At 37.5% G+C, this 25026-nt stretch overlaps 1 protein-coding gene across 2 annotated transcripts in view; it reads right to left on the reverse strand.

The window, feature by feature from the left end:
* CNTN4 (contactin 4) overlaps positions 1-25026 on the reverse strand; it is an 813748-nt gene that overhangs the window by 600176 nt on the left and 188546 nt on the right. For both annotated transcript variants that reach the window (XM_032458061.1, XM_032458059.1), the window contains exon 3: positions 2964-3019. The gene's annotated coding sequence lies outside the window, so the exon portion shown is untranslated. The remainder of the gene's footprint in view (positions 1-2963; positions 3020-25026) is intronic.

The raw sequence follows: 25026 nt of genomic DNA on the forward strand, positions 1-25026 counted from the left end.
ACACAAAGTCAAAATTACTTTCACTTAGTTGATAGATATATGACAGGAACAATGAAATGGCTCATTCAGCCACTGAACCTACGATCTTTGGTTCATGAGGGGCAGGAACTTAGAAGATGAGCTAAGCTTCCTCATTCCATCACTTCAGGCGCTGAGCACAAGCACCTGCCAGGGCCATAAAGGCAGCGAATGATGTTGCATGAGGAACTGAAGGTAGAGGGAGGCACTGGAGGCTCAGGTGAGCCCTCTTGCCACCTGGGAACAAAGGCCCACAATAGAAAGACACTCTGTTTTCCCCTAAGAGAGTCTGGAAATCATCGCTGCATGTGGAATCTACTTTTCAAGTCTTAGCAACAAATTATACTTTGTTTTTCTTTTTGAAATTAAAAGAATGAGCAAATGCATGAACAAAAACAACTCTGTTTTGGGGTTTTTCTGATCCATAAGCCACTACTTTTACAGATAACAAAAGGCCGGGGCACTGGAGGGGGCCCGGGCCCTCATTAAGATAGGGCCAAAGGAGAATCAGGAAAATATGAGGATGTGATTTCCTTCCTTTCAATCTTAATTCTGGAAATGTCCAACACTTTAAACTTCTAAAGACAGAGGAATTGGAATAGAAAAGATGTCATTAAATCAAGGATGTCATTAAATCCTTCCTTCTCTCCATGGATAATTACTGAGGACATTCTTTGTATATGTACTGCTAGGTTTTAGAAATACCATGATGTATAAGAAGATATAATCACTGGCTTCAGAGAGTCCACAGTGGGAGAGTAAGACAATCTGGCAAACAGGTACAGTACAATGTGATGATCACGTTGTGCACACCGACGTTAGCAGCACAGGGAAGTCTAACTCAGGCAGCAGGCAACATAGAAGCCTTCCTGGAAGAAGTGAGTTTTTATTTAGTGACAAAATGATTTGGTCAAACAAAGAAAAGAAATGAGGGTAGGGGAAGGAGAGCACAATATTCTTGGAAGAAGGGATAAAATGAGCAAAACAAAAAAAGCAAGAGGAAAGATCGTTCATTTAAATAATTTAAAGAAACTCAGGCTGGTTGAACCTACTTTGGAAAGTGTCGGATTGGGGGAAGAAATTCAGGTAGAGAGACAAGCAAGAGCCAAACAATGTAGAACCTTCTTGAAGCCATCTTAAACAGCTGGAATTGCTCCAAGGAAAGTAGGGAACAGTGACAGATTTATGGATGGTTTCGGTAGTTGGGTTAGGTTTAGGAAGTGATTTAAGAAGATCACTCCTACTGCCCTGTGTGGGATGGATTATAGCTAGACAAGCTGGAGGAGGTAAAAATAGAACAGGAGTTCACAGCACATTTGAGAACACTCGGAATTTCCTGGAAAAATCCCAGCACCGTGAGGAGGCTGACTCCTGCTGGTGGATTAGCAGCCATGGGGAGCAGAGACTCCCCATAACTAACCTACCAGCTGACCCCGGACACATGAACCAACCCACGAACATTGGAGGAATCTGTTCCACATCAGAAGACCCAAGCAGCTGACCTGACAGACTCATGAGAAATAATAAATGGTTACTGTTTACAGCCACTGATTTTTGTTTGTTTGTTTACAGAGCAATAACTAATTAGTAAAGAATATCTTACTCAACCTTGGCTTATAAAACTCATCTGAGGAATCAAGTGAAATCACTTTTTCCTAAATATATTTTTTAACAGAGGGTGTTAAAAAAAATCCCTAAGAGTCAAAATCATGCACTAATATTTACCCAATGTCATCGATCCCTGCACTGAATGACTATTTCATTTTTATATTGCTTGGGAGACAATTTGGCCATCAAGAGAAAATTGCCATATTTTTTAAAGTAAGCCAGCATTTTATATTGTATGTATCAATGGAATGAGATTTTCTTCCATCCCCACACTTCCCTGCAAATACTTTTCCACTGGAATGTCTAGTTAACCAGAATTAACTTTAACATCACTCATGTCTCTTTTAAGGAATAGGTACTATCATGGGTGAATCATGTCCTCGAAAAAGCTATGTTGAAATCCAAATCCCCAGAACAGTGACTGTGACCTTATTTGGAAAAGGGGCCTTTGCAGATGTGATCAAGTTAAGATGAAGTCATACTGGATTGGGGTATTGGGGGCCTGGTTTAAGGACTACTGTCCTTACAAGATGAGGGAAGTCTGGACACAGATACACAGGGGAGAAGCACACTTGAAGACAGAGATTTGAGCCATGAACTGCAAGCCAAGAACACCAAAAACTGTGGGCAATTACTGGAAGCTACAAGAAGCAAAGTAGGATTTCTCCTTTACAGCCCTTAGAGGAAGCACAGCCCAGCCTATAGTCTGATTTCAGACTTCTAACTTACTGAACTATGAGAGAATAAATTTCCACTGTTTTAAGTCCCTTAGTTGATGGTACTTTGTTACAGCAGCCTTAGGAAGCTAAAACAGTAACAATGATGCTTCTTTAGATCTGTATCTTTTATAAAAACAAAAAAACTGCATACACTGTACAGTTACAACACTCGCGTTTATCCCTAAAAGACTTCCAATTTTAATGCGTCAGTATGTGTTGGATCTAGTTAACTTAGTATTTGTGTAGATTTGACTTGATAAAACGTCCTCTGTAAAACCATGGGTGAGAATGCAAGTCTTCATTTTATTCCCAGTACTCTTCTGATGATGCCAAATTCTGAAGTTTTTGAATTATCCAATTAATCTGAACCACCAAAAAACCCACCTCAAATATCTTCTCCAGAAAGAACACAGAAAGGTCTCAACTTCCTATTTTCAAGCCTTACTCTATATGACTTTACTAGTCTTCATTAATTTCGACCTTCAGAAAAAACATCAAAAGTGATCTCATGGTATCACTCTGTAAGGAAAGGATCTCAATGTTTCCATAGCAACTAAGGATGCTAATCAAAGGTGAAAATGCATGTAAGAAAAATACCTTCCCGTGTGAGAAGCTTACCTTTTACCGCAGTTCTTGCAGCCACATGCTGAGGAGTTACTCTTTCTCAATGATTCCTAGAATTAAAAAAATACAAATAAGTACATTTTTAAACTATAAATAAGCTTATATGTAGCTGATGCTTAACTATTCCCACTCTAAACCTAAATTAGGAGGAAATGAAAATTAAATAAAGTAGGTATGGATTTCCAGCTTCATAGAGTTGCCTAGATTAGGAGCCGAAGGTCAGGTTCTTTCCTCTGCTCTGTATCTCACTGGCTGGCTATGTGAATCTTTCTTTTTTTTTTTAATGTATGCTTTTTTAAAAAATGTATTTTTGAGGTTACAGTCATTTATAATATTATATAAATTTCATGTGTACAACATTATATTTCTACTTTTGTGTACCCCACCATGTACTCACCACCAAAAATTTAGTTTCCATCTATCACCATACAGTTAATCCCCTTAACCCATTTTGCCTTCCCCATGCCCTCCTTGCCCTCTGGTAACCAATTTAAAAAGATGCACGCACCCCTATGTCCATTGCAGCATTATTTTAAATAGGCAAGATATAGTAATAACCTAAGGGCTCATCAACATATGACTGGATAAAGAGAGGTGGTATACATATATAATGAAATACTACTCGGCCATAAAAAAGATAAGATCTTGCTATTTGCAACAACATGGATGGATCTTGAGCATATTATGCTAAGTGAAATCAGTAAGATGGAAGACGACAAATACTATATGGCTTCACTCATGCTTTATATGTGGAATATAAAAAACTAAGAAACAAAATAAATGAACAAACCAAATTCAACCAGCTCTGTGACCTGTGACAAGTCAATTCACCACTTCATTCTTTCTTTGTTAGTATAACGGCCCCAGAAGCCAGTGATATCCTGTGGTATTCAGATTCAAAAAAAGTGATAACTTCCTAAGAAAATATGTAACAAAGGGATTTTTAAATAATGTAAAGGTGAGCAATGAACTAGGAGGCATCCTGCGGATTTTGTTAGTTTTATGAATATGCAAAACGATGGTAACAATAACAAAAACAAAAGAAAAACTCTTCCAACATGGCATGATAGCTTCCCTTAAAGCTACCAAGCTAAACTTTAATTGGAAAATAACTTTCTACCTAGGAGAGTACTTTTCCTTAGGCAATGGTTTTCCCTCTAAGGAAAATACACACACGATATTACTAAGAATAAATGTATACATTCTTATCTTCATGTTTATGTATATGTGGGGATCCTCTCACCGAGTTTCTCCTGTGGTTATCTTCTGAGGCAAGTTACTGTTTTGTAATTTTTTTAATTGAAAACATTTTACATTTTATATGTGTGTGTATGTGTGTGTGTGTGTATATATATATATATATCACTCAGAAATATATTTAATGATGCAAGTCTAGTCTAATTTACATTTAAATATAGCATATGTGATTGGTAAAGAAATATTATATTTTCTTGATTAACCATAAAAACACTATCTCTTCATCAGTTTGATATCCCCTGCTAGGTAGCATAATAACTCATTATTTTATAAGTACCTTACTACCTCTACTTTCAGGGTAGTTTCAATAATGTCTGGAAAGCAAGAACCAAGCATGTGTTGGCTTTTTTTATATGGTTAATATGTTCAGAAATATAATTTTTCTTTTTTTGTCCTTTCCTACATATTCCCCCCAAAATGAAGTGCCACAAATAATTGTGATAAATGTGCCAAAACGATATAAGGAAGTGCTCTCTATGAAACAGTAAAAATCCTATAATCGACGTGACAATGAATCATAAATACATCACTATTTGTTTTATTTTAATATGAATTGTCACCAGCTGTGTGTATGTGTATGTACATCAAAGCCCAACCATTTTTCTTACACTAAGGATACCCACTGATAAGAAGATAAAGCTCTATTTATAGTTATTGGCACCAATTGCAATTCCAGCTGACATATCAAAAACAACAGTTAAAATAAGAATACTCTAAACAGTAAAAAATACTTTTGGTGAAGGTTTCAGTCTTTCTTTTCAATTACTACTTGAATCTTGGCATGCATGTATAATATATATATATATATTACATATTATATATATATATGTATACATACTCTTTTTCATGGAATGAAAGTAAGATTACATTTATCCACTAGAATGATACAGACTTGAAATAAGAACTTAGGCTCTAATGTTATTCATTAAATAATAATTATGTTTCTCTTGTTTAAAAGCACGGGCTCGGAACAGCTATCTGGGATCGGACATTGGTTCAATTATTTACTAGCCATGTGAAAGTGATCAATTCATCAATTGATACAAGCCTCAATTTCACCTATACAGAGGGGACAATAATGTTATCCAGCCTCAAAAAACAACTGAAAAGTAAATAACATAATGCAATGTAGGTATTCAGTCTACTACTTGGCAGATGGTAATGAGTAACTTTGTAGTAGCACTGGTGAGATTCTCATCCATTATGAACAGTCTTATTAGGGATGATATACAGACAAAAAGCAAAATCAGCAACAAGAAACAACACATACTTACAACAATTTCCCCACTGTCTAAAACATTTAGCACTAAACTCACCCCTTTTATTTTTGGAATTGGTGCCAGGGGGAACTTTGGCCAGAAGAATGCACCTGTTGGATAGTTTAACATTATGAATACATTTATCAGGTTTGTTAGGTGCCATGGAGCAAAGAACAATGCCAAAGAGATGGGAAAACAGGATGGAAAGGATGGAAAAGTAAGGAGAATGTCTGAGACTTTCTCCTTAAAGAAACTGCCCCACCCACAGTTCCTGAAAAAGAAAGTCCTGTGCACTATGTGAGTCACCCTAATTGGCTGCAGCTTTGAGCCATCCATGGGCATTTAACCCCCATTAAGCCTGTAAGATTCAGAGATTTTTGAATTGCAACAACAAGAAGTCTAGGAGTGCAAACATGAAATTATCAGTGAAGAAGTCAGTCTGTTGAGAGAATCAGCAGATGAATCAGACATTCTGAGAAAACCAGACTTGAGATAACACGCACCCTTATTTCTCATCCCCATGAGAAATGAGGGGCTGAAAATAAGGAACAAAGGGTGAGAAGTAGCCACATCTCCAGATTTTGCAAGCTAAGTCCTCATGAGGTCAGGTTTTACTTAGTTCTCTGCTCTGAGAGGACCATCGCTTTGCCCAGTACATGACTTCAAAAATCCTTCTATTTCAGTCAGCTAAAACAGGCTTCCGTACCACAATTAAATGGTTGCAGGTTAAGAAATGAGCCCACTGAAGTCAAGCTTTCTATGAATAATATGAAGGCCCAACTCCATAAAGAAAGTGAGGGAAAATACAGGTGAACAATAGAAACTAACAATAATTGCTCCACCCCCCAACCCCCTACCCCGCTCCCAGCTAACTATTCATCTATTTGCAAGGAAATCTCCATATACAAATTTTCCTGCCTCCTGACTATGAGTCAGGGTCATCTGTCCTTTCCTATTATAGACCGAGATTTTTTCGATTTGCTTTTATTCATTTACTCAAAAATATTTGCTAGGGAAAAACACATAGCAAGGTCCCTCACTTCCTGAGTTTTGGTATCAAAATAAAACTACTATTCTACCACCTTCCCCAGAAAAATAAACAAAATCATTAAAATAAATGAAGTAGAGTAATAGATTATTATTTTTGAAATAACCCTTTTAACAGAACCACAATATTTCTAGATCAGGTTTTGTGCTCCTGTTACATCAGCACGACACCAGTCACAATCTATCACCCACACCACACACCAACACACTTCTTTTATTGTGGGAAAACATGTACTTGTCTTAACTTGTCTTATTGTTCAAACTGAAGCTGCAGAGCCTAGAACAACCCAGTCTAAAACATGTGCTCCTTACATGTGTGCCAACTGAATCAATGAATGAATCCAACTTAAAAACTGACTTATGATAAATTAAGTTCCACTTCTACAGTTTATTTTCATAAATGGCCTTAAAAGAAAATTTCTAATAATGCCTAAGTAGATAGTGAGAAGATTTTCATTTAATAATTAGAGATTTTTAAATGTATTCCTCATTGGAAGAAAAGTTGACTAGCCATATTCTTACCAGGGGCAGCAGTGATTAAGTTAAAACTTCCCATCAGGTGTGCCAGCAGGCACAGAGATGAATTAGGTAGATAGACACCCAAGTCTATTCTCTGAAATGGGGTAAAAACACAGGAATTATTCTATACTATTTTAGTTCTGCTTTACACAAAGAAAGAAGCTATGCATCTATGCTAGTCCACTGAGTAACAGCCTCTCCCTGGACAAGCACACAAGAAAGGCTTTCGTTTCATCCACCTTCTTTAAGTTCAGCTTCCTTATGCATAAAATGAGTATGATTATATTCCCACCTTACACTGTTTTCATAAGGGCAGAATGAGATAATCTACGTAAAGAAGGTGTCCAGATCTTCTTATGCACAAAATATTTAACTATTTTTAAAATTATTGAGAATTCATTAAATTGTCCAATGTTATCATCCATATCATTTACCTATTGTAACAATTTTATGTTTAAATTTTAATAATGGCTTTCATTATAAACTTCAAAAAAGCACATGTAAGAATAGACAGGAAATTAATACATGAACAAATGAATAAATGGATGAATCTCCCTCTGCTAAGAAAGACTGGGTCCCAGAGTTGTGAACAAATCAGCTGGTGTCAACATAAATGTGCCGGCTATACCACCACACACGAGAGCCAGAAATCCAGGAGCTTCTCGGCAAAAAACAGCTATAAAGAGACAGCAGCTGCTAAGGCCTGGGTCACAAAGGACGATTTTACTCTAGAGAACAAGAAGTCCTGATCTAGACCCTCCCCAAGCACCTCAGAATTAAAAGTTGTGCTGTTTATTGATTCAGGACACAGCAATCCTTCCCAAGTGACAGATAAGGGCATGACAATAATTCTCGTGAAAATGCTCAGAAAACCAGATGAGATGTCTCTACTTCCTTCCGTTCTCACAGACACAGGGATGCGAGATGAGGGGGAGAAAACAGGGCTCTCTTCACTGTGGTCTCTTTGCCCTTCACTGGGTCAGACACATACGCACCTACGAGTAAACGTATATGTGATCACCGTCCGCCCCAAGTCTCCTGTGATTGTACTGAATCTTCCACGCGGTCTGCCTTTCAATGACCCATGGGTAGCAAACACGTGGACTCTGAAGTCGGATTAGATTCTATGCTTTTCCACCCTTACTGCTCCATGAACTCAAGAAAATCATTTAACGTCTCAATTTCCTCTTGTCTAAAACAAGAACGATATTAATCACCTTGCAAGGTTCTTACACAAATAAAATGATAGAAGGTATGAAATAGAATAGTATGAAAACCGTTGGGTAAAGCAGGTATTCTATCAATGATGCCTATTATGATGGCATTATTTGAACAAGAAAACACAGCATGAGGTGAAAAAGACACCTTTCAGTAACTGTATTCTTAAAGGCTACTATATTTAAAGTGTATTTTTTTTTAGACCTATCCTATTTTACTTAAGCTATTGATGACATTTTCCATCACTGAATCAGCAGGTATTGCTCATGGGTGTTTACTTCCTTTCTCATAAGTGTTTGCTTTCTTCACCGGTAGTTAAAACCCAACCTGAGGTTCCTGTCGGAGGTAAATGTCATGTAGACATTAAATTATCTACGTTTAGTTGCAGATTTCCCATTAGCTTGGCTTGACATAATTTAGTGTTAACATCCGGGTTATTAAACGAATACTAAGCAAGAGATTACATTTAAATGCATTTTCCAGTGGGATGCACTTCTAATCATGCTGTCTAGCTACAAGCAAACAAATGGTCATTTGATTCTTTTGTCATTATCACGACAAACGGTATCAACCACAGAGATCACTAATGGGTTCCCCCCGACACACTCAAGGTAAACAACAATATGGCATGATGCATGGCAGGCTTTAGAGTTATTAAGAGATAATCACATCCTTGGGACTCACATTGGGCACAGTTAGTGGCACTTCTAAAATATGATCATCTCTCAATAACAAGGCTTCGCGCAGTTTCCACGGAGTGAGGAAAAAGTCCCTACTGTCGGGAAAATATGTATTTACTTTACTGAAACATCAAGCTGACAATTTAAGCTAACGAACAGTGGCTCCCCCCGAGACATTGCTATTGCACAGTGAGGGAGGTTTCCTATCAAGGTCACGCACACCTCGAAGAGCCTGGCTTGAAGTGCCTCTTTCTAGAAGACTAATTTCCGGGGTCTGGACTGCAAGATAAACAGGGCTGGAAGAAGCTTACAGGCCTGGAGATCTAGGAATCTACTGAAGACAGAGGGGATGGAGACGAGCAGTGGGAATGGCTTGTGGAGCTTATCAGTTGTAAGGTTAGAAACCCAAGAGTCTGAGCTTCGCAAGTTGTCCTGCTGTAACATGATTAGGGCAGCTCACCTGAGGGGCTGGAGACAGATGCCGCAGTCTCAATGAGGCCGCAGGACAAAAAACGAGAGACACCGCAATAGGGATGGGTGGCATGTGGACAGAGAATTAGAAGAGCCGGAGAAAGAAAAGGCGTGAGTCCTCAGCACTGCTCTCCAGGAGAACAAGTTATACACAAGACAGAGCTTTCCTTGACGGTTTTAATGAGCAAGAAAACTCTACTGACCCCAAATTACTCAGAACAGTGGTATCTTCTCATCTCCCTAACTCATGAAAAACCGACAAAAGTTACCCGTCTCAAATCTCTACTGACTAATCAATCAGATGAGTAAATAAAAACCCTCCTCAGAGTTACTGGAGAAAAAATTTTAAAAATACTGAGTTTGAAAGTACTCTGTAATTATGAAACACCCTACATTTGTCAGATATTATTATTTGGAGAGATTACTTACATAAACTTTAAAATGGGGTGAGAATGAATAATTTCTCAAGGTTTTGCCAGAGGTGTGACTTGATTTTATTTGTGAGATAATACTAGTAAAGAATGCATAATAATTATTTTATTGTAACTGTGAACTTGCAATTGTGATACTATCTCCCCGAAATCTGGGGTCTTAAAACATGCGCAAAAGTGTCATTGATTTTAGGAGTTTACAATATCAAGGAGTCGAAAATTCTATTACTCTACATCAGTGATTATCAACCACAGACAGTTTTTCATTAAAGTCTAGAGACAGTTTTGACATAGCTGGGAGGTGGGGTGGTTTGCTGTGGCATCGAGTAGGAAGATGACAGGGATATTGCTAGACCTCCCACAGTGCAGGGATCCTGTTTCCTGTTCTAAATACAGGCACTTACTGTCATCACTTAACTCATAATTTGAATGACTTGCATCACTAGGTACCCACATCTACAATTCAGTGCCATGAAAAACTAACTCATCTGCCTCTTCATGCTAGGAAGAGAGATGGAAAATAATTATCTTCAAAATATTGAAGCCCATATCGAAATGAAGGCTTTTTAGCCCCCTTAAATTTCCATTAAGAGCAATTATGAGGTTTGGCTAAATTCAATTCTGTCTTTCCTGTTGGGAAACCATACAGAAAATGTCCATGTGTTGGCAATCTACAAAATCAGAAAATCAAATTTTCAAGGGTTCACCATTATTACAAAAAATTGGCACAGTTATAATGACAACCTGTCACTCTCCATTTCCAAGTCATATTTAATGCCAATGCTTGACATTCCACCACAGCCTAATGTGTCACATTATGTGACATGATATAAAAATATACTGGACAGTTAGAATTTGATATTTCCTGTAAGTGCATGTTCCTTATCTGAGTTTTACCACTGCGGGGGGGAAGAAAATACCTTCATTCCTGCCCAAGAAATGGAAGACAAATGAAATGGAACAAAAATTTTTTAAAGTATCTATGGATGTTAGAGTCCAAATACTTTCACATGGATAATTTCTTAAACTTCAAGACAAAACACAGCATGGAACAGTGATTGAGAGTACAGAATCTGGCTTTCAGAACTCAGATCTCCACTTTCTAGCTGAGTGACCTTCAGCAAATTACTTAACTTCTCTGTGCCTTACTTTCTTCACATATTAAATCCCATTTGCCTCAGGGGGATGCTATGATGATTCTATGAATTAATGTTTAGAAAGTGCTTAGAATCCTTCCTGATACACAGTAAAGCTATCAAGTGGTTATTTTTAATCAAAAGAAAAACCTCGGTGAGGTAGAGTGTATTACCCCACTTTACCAGAGAAGTAACCTAATCTCTATGAGTTTAAATAACTTTTCCCAGATTCACTTCTTCCTTTCTGTGAGCTTGCTGAGCACTGCCCTATTCTCAGAGCTGCACTGGACTTCTGTGTGCTGCGTGATTGCTGTGTGAGAGCTCAATTCCCCAAGCGTTTATCAAACACGCCACACACAACTATATGCAGTGAGCAACATAATGGAGAGTTGAGGGAAGGAAACATAGTCTGGAGGCCTGAGGGGCTCACAACCGGTCCCTCAAGGCAGAAAGTTTTTTCATGGCCATAAATGACTTGTATGTAATGGAAACCATGGTAAGTGCTCTGGACTGCAATTCCAGTCTTGAAAAATAAGTCATAGAAAATCTCAGTTTTCAAAAATGTGGTCATAGGACTTCTGGGGGTACACAGCATTATATTTATTTTCTGAACATTTTAATGTAAATCTATGCGCACTTATTTTATGTCTCTGTAAGTATTTAGATATTTATTTCATGTTTCTTTTCCATTAATGGTAAGTCTTCACCTGTGTATATTATTAGTACACACATTCTTCATATCCACAATTCATTTAAAAAAATCCATTAGATTTATAGAAAATGTTAAATAGACAACAATAGAGATGGTATACAGCTCTGGTAAGAAATATGATCCTGGTATGTCCATGTCCAGAATTTGGGGTATACTGGTACCTGAGAACAGGGATATTCTATATGAGTAATTAGATCTATGCGCCTAGAAGAAGGAGGGTTTCAAATATGGTCCCTGCTTTTCATGGGGAACATCTACTTATTCTGGCTCCCTGGACGAGGACTACTAGTTCCCACCACTACTCTGGAGAATGTACATCCTTTTCCATATCTATTGCTCTTCATGGTCCAGGAAGAGATCTATGTTATCAGTTTTTTTAGAGACAGAAGTACAAATCACACAATGACATATCTTTGAAAGGAAACACACCCCAAACCAAAGGTAACATACACAGCATGACTTGGTTTTCCTCTCTAAAGAGGGAGAGACTTGCTGATGCAAAAGGCAAGTGACCTCTAAACACAGGGCTATGAACTCTAAAGAGAATCTTAAAGATCAGTGTGTGTCTACAGTATTGTCAAATATTTTGCTATTACCATCAAGAATGAAATAGCAACTAAACAGCAGAAAGGGATGAAATAAATAATATTTTACAACTTACTGAATTGAGCTACACACACAATAATTTCCAGGATTGATTTCCTGTCTCCATGTGAAGCAAACAGCCATCAATTTGGAAATCCATGCACAAGAATGTGAAGAATGCAAATACTTTCATAGTCAGCGGGCAATTTCTTCAGCGTTCTTGAAAAGAAACTTAGCATTTTACGCACATGGACATACACACATTTACTCAGAGATTTGTATAATTCATACCAACTTGAAATTTCCCTCATTCACTGTCAGTCAGTTACGACTTCACTGAACTCCAGGATAGGCACTGCTACATTTGAAACCTTGTGAAAATTCTTAATGTCCTACATCTTTGTACATAGGAAAATGTTTTAGGTCTAGTCTAGGTGCAAGAAAGTTTGGTGAGCTCGTAAGAGAACAGACTTTTGAATTAGAGAAATGCTACCTACCTCATTTACTCCTGCAATGGCCAGAGGCAAAGGATTCTCTCTTAGCTTCAATTTCTGCATTTATAAAAGGAAGGTCCTAACAACTTTATTGTCCAGAACCTGGCACATAGTGCTAATTCAGAAATAGTCTTGCTTCCAGTGAAACTTCACTCCCTCCTTCACTCCTTATAAGGGACTAAGTCATCTGACTGAACAAGTTCTCAGACAGAAGAGGTTATACAAGTCATGGCTCAATCCTCATAGTTGGCTTATGCTAAAGTATATTTAATTGATAGTTTGCTTAATCCCCTAAAATAAGTATTTGTTCTTTTCACTTCGTACCATGTTATAATTTTCTAAAGGAAATTAGTGCAAATACTGTAGGAAAAATTCCACATTTTTTGATAGTATGCTTCTATTAGGAAAAACACACAAAAATAATATTTGTAATCTATCTTCAGCTATAAAGTATACAATTGTACTACAATGTTATTATTTACATAATGCGATATAAACATTATTTTAAAGGAAGTAAAATGACATAAATAGAAGTCCTCCTATTTCCCCACCCTCAAATGGATAGACATTTGATCTTTGAATAATACAAGTTTGAACTGTGCAGGTCCACTTAATATGCAGATTTTTTTCAATCAACATACTGTTGGCCCTACATATCTGTGGATGCAGAATCCATGGATACAGAGGGCTGACTATGAGATTTGAGCATCTGCAGATTTTGGTACGTGGGGCAGGTCCTAGAAACAATCCCCCAATGACACTAAAAGGACAAGTAACTGTACCTGGCTGTCGTCCAGCAGGCATCTAACCACTGCTGAGTCCCCTGTTGCAAAGAAACACCCAAACATATGAACAACTGAAGACTTCCAATTTTGGCCATTTCAGAGTAATTGGCATCCTACTTATTTTGGTCTTATAAACTGCAATAAAACTGAACAAAATAATGAGGAAACTGATTTAAAGCATTGGACAACAGACAGCACAAGGCTGTGATCTTTGAGAGAAAATCAGTACATGATGCCAGCTCTTCATACATCCAGACTTCGTTTCTCTGGGCACATTCCAAACCACGGCGAAGGGAAGTGATGCCCACACTGACAAAGGTGGTCTCGCTGGGGAAAGCACAAATTGGAGTCTGGGGCTATCTGGAGTGTAGAACTTACCGGGTTAGATAATGAAAAGGAAGGAGCTACACAGAGAAGGACCTGTTGATGTCTGTATACAGGTCTACCTGAGTCAAAGGCTGAACACTAAAATGCACGTGCAAAGGGCGAGATTCCACAAGGCCTGCAGAGAACGGACACTGGGGGGGCTTGAGATGAACACATTCTGTGGTTCTCCCAGGGCAGGAGATACTAAAGATTGAAAAGCCAGAGTAGAAAAAACAAGATGAACACTCCAAGTGTTCAGCTGAGGCCCTAAAAACGTATACTCTTACATTTACTGAGAACCCCAAAAGCTTTTATTTCTATGGGTTATGTATATCAATACTGACCATATTAGAAATTAAAACTGAAACTTCCAAAGTATAAATACGTAACAGATTAACATAAACAGCATGTTTTATTGAATACCTGTATTATCTGAAAAAAAAAAAGTGAGAAGAGTGGCATCTTTTACATTTTCAAATTGTCTTAATGTCTGACTCAATAGCAGATAATTAACTGGGTTCTCCTATTTGTCTCTGCATTTAGTCTTATTTATGTGATATCACATGTCATGCAGCCTCTGGAAAACTCCACCATACACCTGTGAGAGACTGAGAGTGACAGAGGCAAATACCATCTTAGTATTACTAGAAAAATAGCTTTGATCTGAAAACCTGGAAATCTTGGTTATTCCCCAGAGCAGAGTTCCCTGAACCAGACTTTGAGAACTGCTATAAAAGGATGCACTGGAAACACAGAGAAGGAACAAAAAGAAAGAAGATAAAAAGAAAGAAGAAGAAAATACATGATTGAATAAAACAAAATGTGACAGGGAGAATTTCTTAAAGCAATTTCAGCTTAATTTTCTCTTCAAAAGAGTAAATAAAGGATCTCAGCTTTGCAGAGGGAGTCATTCTTTGTGATTCTGTTTTCAGGGTTTGGGAACTGAGGGGGAAGAGTGGATAGGGATCAGGTGACCCAGGCTGGTCCATCCCCCTGGAAAAGTGCCTAGGTTCAGAGAACACGTAAGATGCAAGGAGATCCAAACATTTTTCTCCTGAGTTTAACCTATGGACTCAGGGAGGGTGGGTACTTCTGGGGGTAGGCTGAAGGTTCTCAGTAGCCACCTGTCTCTGTTCTGACAGCACATACCTAATGAGAGTAGAGCTTGAACCCCTGGATTCAACTCTTGCCTGAACTGAATCTCTTGACTGTCAATTGTACTATTAAAACTGAAACAGAAAGACAGCATCAGGAAGAAAGCACACTCCTGACCCAAAAAGAGAAAGTCCTAAGTTACCATCTTATGCCTGGGCAAAAAAATGGGATAGGTCTGATAAAGTTAATGTCATATAGAGTACATACATTTAGTGTAGTGTATAGTGTGTGTGTGTGTGTGTGTGTGTGTGTCTGTCTGTCTGTCTGTCTGTCTGTCTGTCTGTCTGTCTTAAGTAATCCCCTGGGAAAAAAATTACAGACACATTGTCTAAGTATTTTCTTCATCATTCCTCTCCTCCTGCTGCACATTCTGTTGTACAAAACTTAAACTTTCTGAGCCAGGCCAAGTATAGAATTCCACACTCTATACTCTATATAGTGCTTTTCAACTGGGGGCGGTTTTGCGCCTCCCCCTACCAGAGGACCCTGGACAGTGGTTAGAGACTTTTTTTTGGTTGTCATGACTTGTGGAGGCCATGTTACTGGCATCTATTGGGTAGAGTCCAGGGATGTAGCTAAATACCCTACACTGAACAAGACAGGTCTCCAGAATAAAGAATCATCCAGTCCGAAATGTCAATAGAGCCAAAGTGAAGCTCATCTCGAGGAAGTAATCTTGGCTGGAGAGTCATTTTCTATTTTCCAAGGCTAGCACTCCCTGAATCACCAACACACTACCTAGATTTCTAAAAACACCTAACCAGTAATTATAAAGCCCAGTACTAAACTTCAGTATTTCCCAAAGCTGTTTGTATTAATGTTGAATTAATATCCTTGTATCGTTCACAAATTATTTTAATGTTAGTCAGTGCACTAATGGGAATACACACAGATATATGAGTATATGTACTCATATATCTGTGTGCTTGCTTACTCAAATCAGAGTTGCAATGCCAGGTTGCTTTGACCACAATGTGCCAGAAAAAAAATAATAAAAGAAGGCATCATAGAAACTTAATTGAATGGATGGATGGATTGTTTAGCTTCAAAACGTGTTCATTTGGTTTGAGGCACACCCTGACAGCAGAAAGAGAGGGTGATCATTTCTACCCAGGAGCTCTGAGAAATGGAAGAAAAAGAGACATCTAAGTCTATACGCATAGAATTAATAGAACTTGCAGCAGAATTGCACTTCATGAGAACAATCTGCACTTTTGTTTACCAGGTCCCATGCACCTGCAGGAGACCAAGGCGTGCAAAGATATTCTCCCAGATTCCATCGTTTTCTCTACACATGGCACAATCCTCTCCTGTCTGTCTTTCTCTCCCCTTACCATTTACAGTCTGTATTCCAGAGACAGACTAATGGGGCTTGATTGTGTCACCCCAGCCAGCATTCCTACAGGTGACTTCATCCTATAACCATCATAGTTCCAGCGGTGCATGTCTATGAAATTAAAATGGAAGAGATTGATTCTCCAGGTAGGTGCTTGCTGCTACTGACAGTCACTCCAGATCAGTCCCTCCGAGGCAAGACAGCTCGTGCACGAAAAATACCTTTGCTTATCAACCTGAAGCTCTGTGCCACTGAGATGGCAATTTGGGGCCCATATGACAGCAGCCAGAGATGAGCTTGGGCGCATAGGCGAGTGGATTTTGGTAATCCTGCAGTATTCCATTAATCTGAAATCCACTAATCTCAGACTTCACATTTTCCTCCATTTTATGGCTCTGATCCACTTATAATACTACATAAAGTCAGCTAGTTACTCAATATAAGAAAAAAGACATTCCTGGCAGCATGCTTTGGGCATTTAGATTTTCAGTCTCTTAGGATCTAAATTTTGGTTTAAAAAATTTTTAAATATAGTTTTTATGGTGATAAATTATATTTAAAGTAAAATTTACCATGTTAATTATTTTTCAATGTATAACTCAGCAGCAATAAGTACATTCATGATGTTGTGCACCCATCACCACCATCCACCTCCAGAACTTTTTCATCATCCCTAAGAGAAACGTTATGCTCATTAAATAATTACCCCCTCACTCCTGGTAACCTCCATTCTTCTTTCTATTGCTATGAATTGGACTATTTTAGGTATCTCAGATAAGTCGAATTTTCTACCAATATTCACCCTTCTGTGTGTGACGTATTTCACTAGCATGTTTTCAAGGTCTATCCATGCTATAGCACGTATCAGAATTCCACTCCTTTTCCAAGCTTAATAACATTTTATTACATGTATATGTTACATTTTGTTTACCCATTTATCTATTGTGCACATGGGTTGCTTCTATCTTCTGGTTATTTTCAATCATGCTGCTATGAATCCAGGTGGGAAAGTATTTGAGTCCCTGGTTTCTAGTTAAATTTTGATTCCCTTCTGCTCATTTAAAACTACCTGACAGCTGTAACCTGTCACAAAATAATCTAATGTTCATTTGTTTCACATAATCTTATGTGACCCCTTGTGGCACAGGTAGAATTTTTACAGATACGAACACTATCACTTGGGGCATTTATATTATTTTCCAAAGCATATAAAACATTAAGTACAAATGTTGGTAATATCCTTTCTTCTCTCTATGTGGCCTCCCAAAATACCTGGTCCTTATCAGCAGATCATGAACATGGATTTTGCATAAACAAATAATACTCTGTTTCAAAGCAGCTCACTGCGTCTTTGTTAAGTTAAATTACAATGAAGGTCAAATCATGTTACTATTCATCCTAAGACACTTGTCTCTCTTCTAACACAAATAGCCAAGTGACAGAGCAGAACTGGACATAATGATTCTAAAGTTTATGTGACCACAAATGTCCTCCTTAAGCATGTCAGTATATTAATTCGTCAGTTCCACAAGCAGAAAATTAACATATTAGGGTATACAGAACCAAAACTTCAGAGGCATTCTAGCTGCGGCAAGGCTAAGAACAAAAGGAAGTAACTTGAAAGTTGGTGGGAATAAAAAATGCTAAGAAAATAACGGTACTGAAAACACAGGTTGTTAAACATTATAATAATTGCATGTCAAAGAGTGAAATTTTCGAAATCTTATTTTAATATAGCAGATTGTTCTCATCTAAACAATTGTATAACTCCACATTTTAAGATGTTCACTAAGTTGGTCACTCTGGTAATATTATTTTATTGAACTTTCAATGGCAGTGCTGTGGGGACAAATTGTTATTATTTCCATTTAAAGCTAAGGAAACTAAGAGTTTTAAATAACCCTCATGGGGGCATGAGGCTAATAAACGCTGGGGGCGAACTTTGAACCCATATCTATGTGACTCCTGAGATGAAGCTTTTTATGACTGTGCTATCTAGAATTGGTCCAAACCACATTTCACAACTGAGACAATGCTTCAAACAAATATGTGTTTACGAGGGAGATAAGAATTAATGTGCCTTGCGAATTAAAATCGGTCCCCTCGGAACAGTAAGATGGAGCTTGCTCAGCCAGCCTGTGTTTGACAGAGCCCAGATGATCTGGTATTTCTCCATCCTGAGAACGGAGCAGCTCAACATGGCCCCACCAGGATTTATCTGCCATTTCTCTTAGACATCTCCCCTGAGACTCTAACATTAGCTGTTTTTGTCAGAATACAAATATTTCAGAATGAAACCACATCTAGAATGTTCTAAAGAGAGTTTCACTGTTGCTATTGTAATTATTCGTCATTGTAACTCTTGTTCCCTTGGGAGCAAGTAAACTTAGGGAGCACTTATGCTATTTGTTCAAAGAAAAAGACTTGATAGTCATCTCTAAAGGAATGATCAACCCAACACAGACTCCAGTGTTCCTTTTTAGTCTGCAATGACACTAATAATTTCAGAAGTGAGCAGTATGTATGGTTTTGAGTTCACACTGATATTTGCTTCAGGATGGTTTATAGCATCCCAAAAGTGACACAAGCAACTTGGAACAGTAGCTGTTACTAACATGGTAAATTAAAATGGAATACTGACTGATGTCTTGGGTAAAATTAATGTGCCATTAATGTGAACTATACCAATAAAATGACATTATGAAGGTCAACTACAAGAATATTTATCCCCCTGGGATACGCAGCAAAAATACATTAACTCCATGTTAATATGGAATGTAGATATTAAAAGGGAAAGGCAATTGAAACCAAATATTAAAACCCAGGTTGAAATAAAAATCATAAATGTGGGCACATGAGCTGATTTAGTTCGGGATTCCTGATCGCGTATGACTGATGCTGTTTCCTGTAATTGGTGTTGATCAGTTTTTCATCACATGGCTTTGACCAAAGCTTCTTTTTCTATACCTCAGTAATACATCTCACAAATCTGACAAAGACCAAAACATTCTAGAGCTTGAAAGATCACAAGAGATAATGAAATTCCACCTTCTCATTCTATACACGAGGAACAAAGATCTAGAGACACCGGCACACAGATGGAGGAACAGAGCCTCAGTCCAGCTCTCGAAACAGAACTGCATTCCTGACAACCTGCTGGATTTTCGTTTCCGCTAACTTCTCTTTGCTAAGGAACGCTCTCCTTTCAGTCTCTAACTCTGACGGATTATAGAAGACCAACTTTTAAAATAAGTAAAATAAAGATATTAATGCCTAGTAAATAGATCTATTACATGGACAAACCAAATGTAATTGAAATCTTACTTGAAAATTGTAAAAATTATATAATCGTTTCTATTATAAATATAAAATGGAAATCTATTTTTATTGAAAATATATATATGTATTTATTATACATAAAAATATAACTTTCAAACCACTGAAAAAGTTGAACTCTCTTTTAAGAAGCCAAGAATACAGGCTTTCAGACCAGAAAAAAAATGTGGTTTCTAGGCAAGCCTCACTCAACTTACTGGCTCTCATTCTTGAATATCTGAATGTTCTAGATGTCTCAAGTCAATATAGTAGTATTGCTTTTACATGCTACTCATGAATGTTACATAATATATGTAAAATACAAGAGAATTCTCGAAGCCTAGTATACACTTCATAATTATTGAGAAATATTAATTTTCTTTCCTCTTTCTTTTGCATCATCCTTCTTTGCTTTGAATATGTATAGTTGAATTGCAAAATTTTAAACAGTACTGACATGCAGACACTAACTGCGACTTGGAAAATTATTTTATTACAATAGAGATCTACTTACTAAGTTTCTCTATAACATCAACAGACAACTTAAAGACACAAAACAGAAAGTAAACCATATGGTCCATATTGAGATGGACCATACACCCCTAAGCATTGTTAAAATAGAGCATATTTGGCTGTCACACTAGGAGGAGAGGAATACAAAAATCGGGATTGATCTTAGAAGAGCTTCAATGGAGAATAATATAGAATCATCTTATTTAAGGGAAAGGAATGCTTATGTGTTATAAGACACTTTGTTATACCCCAGGTATTCTGACAATTCCTGATGGAGGCAGGGTCAAGCTCTTCTGGTATAAGCTACCTTTCAGATAAGAATAGTTCTAATAATGTCTATTTCCAGCACATTATACATCCTTTCCTATATTAAATGTAGTGAAGGTTCTATTCACATAACATATCAGTATATTCAAGCTGCCACTTTTAACCTATCAATCACCCTAAAATTAACATTCAAATGAATCGTGGCAAATCCAGAGAAACACAGAACAACAGGGAAAATCAAGTCAAAAAAAAGAAGTGTTCTGAATTGAGTCCTAGAGGACATACCAAAGACATTCCTACTGTTGATGCAACAGTAAGACAGCACTTTTGAAACAGTATTAATCTTCTCAGAAAAAAAGGGATGCCAGCTCCCTGGGCCACAGACTCTTAAGTGCTAGCACATCAGTCCTCTTAAAGGAATTACTAACATGCTGAGTCAGGTTTCCTGGCTCCCACCTTGCAGTTTTACAAACTGTATCAAAGCAGGGAGTGTAACAGCTCTAATTTCTATCACAGTAGCTGCACATGTGAGAAAAACTGATAGATTAACCAGAAGAGAGCCGCCAAAGTCACTAGAAATTATGACTGCCCATTAGAACTCAACTGGAGACCAAAGCACACAAGTAAAGAAATGCCTCAGTGATCCACTGTACCATCAACCAGAGGGTATGAGGATGGTACTCAGGATGTGAGTGTGAGTGGGGGAGGCTCAACCCAGGGATGACAACCCAGCTGTGCCGAGCACTCACTCTGGGTGATGATAAAGATCTGGAGTTTAAGCAACTACTGATTTTTCTGGGCATTTCGTTTGTGATTTTGATGAATCTTCTGGTTGGTATCTTCTTCAAACAAATAAACAGCACTAAACATACAAATTATATAAATGAATGCAGTAAAGCTAAAAGAAATACTAACCGCTTCAAAAACAAGTCCCACTGTTAACTGAGTTCAGAAATGCACACTTGTCTTTTTTCACGCTAATCTTTCAGGTTTAGATTCAGTGGGGCACACGACATCTCACATTTACACAGAAATCATACAGTGTGCTTGAGAAGTACTCGCTACGTGGGCCATACAACCATGCCAGATATTAGAACACCCACTTTAGAGATGAGTGACTTAGAGGTCTGAGTGTGTAAACGTGGTGCCTTAGGGCAGATGCAATTAGGAAAGTGATAGTGTGCCTGTTTGTGGGATGAAAGAAAGGCGCAGTGGAGGAGGAAAGAAGCCTAAAAAGAGAAACCAGAGGAAGATACACATTGGCTCAACCACAACATGATTTCCAAGTCTATTTCCCCTTTTTGAACTACTTATTTTAAAAGTTTGCATCAATGAGTGTTTAAAAGTTAAGCATGGATAAATTAAACCTTTCAAAGAGCAACTTCTGTGTGCACATAACTGGGAAAGATGTGATAGGATATGAGATGTTCTATGCTGTATGTGCGAGCAAAATGGATAAAAGTGCCCTCACAACAGAGTCCAGCTTATTCCTCTGTTTTGTCATATTCCCTTAGGAAAGGGCTATCAGAATATTTATTATATGCTGTAGTTTTAATGTGCTTACTATAACTATCAGCAACTTAGACTCTTAGAGTTTTTCCTCCAATCATTTAGTACAATTTGATCTTCTAGACTTTTTTAAGTAAGATAGATAAGTAAAGGGGTATCCCTCAAAAATGAAATTTTACTGTCAAACAGATGAAGTAATACAGAGAGATCATCTATAGTGAAAGACTTTAAACATGAGTGTTTAGTATCTACTTATTGACAATTCACCCAAATATTTTACTGATAATTCCCTCTATTAATTTATTGGTCTCACCAGTAACATCATGAGATAATATTGTGAAAAAGAAAACTCTTTCATATTAAAAAGATAGCCCACATCTTCAAAGTTAAATTATTAACATAATCCACAGTTTGCAGATGGGAACTCGAAGAGTCACACAAACTCAATGGCTTACCAGTGATCATCACTAGTAATTCCGTAACTTGAATCCAAGCCTCCTCAGTCTTGATCCATAAATTTTTCTATTACCTATGAAAACTCCTAATTGGCTAAAAATAAGCCAGTTCAGGGTATCCCAACATATTCTCTAGTCTTATATTTTAGGAAAATTCTCACCATATCCTCACATGCTTTAAGGGGTGAGGGTTCTCGGTAGGGTCCCTTTTATAAAGGCATTAATTTCATTCATGGGGACTCCAATCTCATGTCCTAATCAACACCCAAAGGCCCCATCTCCTAACACCATCACCTTATGGGTTATGTTTCAACATATAAATGTTGAGAGGACACCAACTCTCAGACAATAGCACTGTGCATGCCTCAACTGAATTACCACCACCATCACCAAAAGCACTGACATTTAATTCAGTTCATCAGACAGTGCACCACGTACTTCCAGATTACAGGACATTTGTTAGTTTGTTCTCTATTTCTGTCCTCTGAAACAATTTCGTAACATAAAACTACACATTTGTCACTAATTTGAAGGGGTTTATCATTAAGATAGCATCCCAGTGTTATGCCCATGGGGAAAATTGACACGTTTTCATGGTCTTCTGAGTTATTATATCTAAATTACCCAAGTAAAAAAAAATAATAATTTGGATTGCTCAAAAAATCATCCATTTCTCTAACATTTTTAATCTCGTCTGTTTTGATATAACACCCTTATAAAGACAAATCTAGTGTATGTGTTTTTTCTTATTTTTTTTTGCATGAGACTTTTGAGCAATGTATGTATGTCTTGAGTTTTAAGTCACAGCTCTCAGATTTATCTAACTTATTTTCTGATTTTGCATTATTAATGATGTTTTCATCATTTTCCTTACTCTTATAGCTTTAGTATCTTGTTTTAACTTTTCAAATTGAACACCAACTTCATTTTTTTTTAATAATATGCCATATGAGGACATTTTAAAGCTATGTATTTGCCTGCAAGTACAATTCTGGTCCCACCTCATGAGCTTTTGACTTATAGTGCTTTTATTTTTGTTAAGTTCTTTATAGTATGTGACTCCAGTTTTTAATGTTAATTTTATTAAACCGATGAGCACAACACACTCACGAAAACAATCTCCCTCATGCACACATACACAAAAACAGGCACACAAAATCAACAAACCGTATCATCCTAAAAATACCTGGTTTAGGTCAACTCCATCTGAAAATACAGGTTTCTGTAACACTTGAGAAAAAATTTATTTTCCAAAAACTATGTTGTTTGTATTCCCATTATGAGTTGTATTACAAAGCACAAATATTCCAAGAAACACGACTTTGGTTATTTAAAAGGACTGAACCATTTGGGTCACACCACTTCTTACATGGAGAACCCTGAGTATTATACTACACAGATTTCAGGGTTTCCTGGGAGGGATTTCTCTCTGGTTCACAGGGATTCAGAATTTCCTGGAGGTCTTTGTAACAAATTAGCTGATGACTAAGAGGTTCATATAAGCCAGAATAGGTAGGTTATAGGCCAGTATCATCAAAGTCAAGGCCTTAAAGCAATTTATTTTTGATTCAAGCTTTCTGTCTAATGTTTGTCAGAAATGTTTGTTTATCCTATTATTCAGGGGGATGAAAAAGAAGATTAACAAACATTTCTAAAACCTCCTCAACAGTGAGAAGGGAAACAAACTAGGCACCGGTTTTAAAGCTTCCATATAATTACACTTCATGTCACTGTCATCCATATTCCATTGGCCATAGCAATTCACTGGGTCCCATTTTGGGGGAGAAGTACAACCCTACCCAGGTACCAAAAAGAGACTGAGAACCAGAATACTGCACAAAATTCATTCTTTAATTTTCCCTTTGCCTTTAAAAAATAGTGTTTTCTTACGTCATGAAAATCCTCCCAGTTTTAAACTGTTTTCATACATCCAATCAATGAAAATTTATCAGATGCTTACACTACACCAGATACACATCCCTGACTCTGAATCCTCTGAATTCTGTATCTCAGGAAAATATCCAAGGATTACCTGAGACATTCTATTATTTTTCAATGAAGGATTTTTAAGAAAGAAATGTAATTGCTTGGAAAATATCTTTCTATTTAACTACTTTTCATATGAGTACTTTTCCAAATAATTGTCTAATCATACAGTTTTCCAAAGTGTTATAAACGTGTACAAGACTTTCTTCGCCGTAACAAACTAGCTGTATAGACAGCAGATTAAATGCACACTCCGAAGTCCCCGTGCCATGCTACAGCAGTGCAGAAAACCTATTGAAAAGCTATTCCTGCTGAGTGACCAAGAAGAGCAACAGTCATTTGTTCTCACAGGTGCACAGCTACACTCTCCGTCAAGACTGCTTCAAGTAACACTCCATGCGCTACTTTTGCCACAGACGATAAAAAGCAGATTGGCAAAGAGTCATTAAAAGCATCAATAGAAGAAAACAACAACAGTGCTAGCAGTGTCAGTGAAAGGCCCCTTTCTGCTTCTTGTCAAATGTTTCTGTTTGATATATTTCTTCGATGGTTGCAAGAAAA

This window comes from Camelus ferus, chromosome 17 (genome assembly GCF_009834535.1).
Source record: "Camelus ferus isolate YT-003-E chromosome 17, BCGSAC_Cfer_1.0, whole genome shotgun sequence".
NCBI lineage: Eukaryota > Metazoa > Chordata > Mammalia > Artiodactyla > Camelidae > Camelus > Camelus ferus.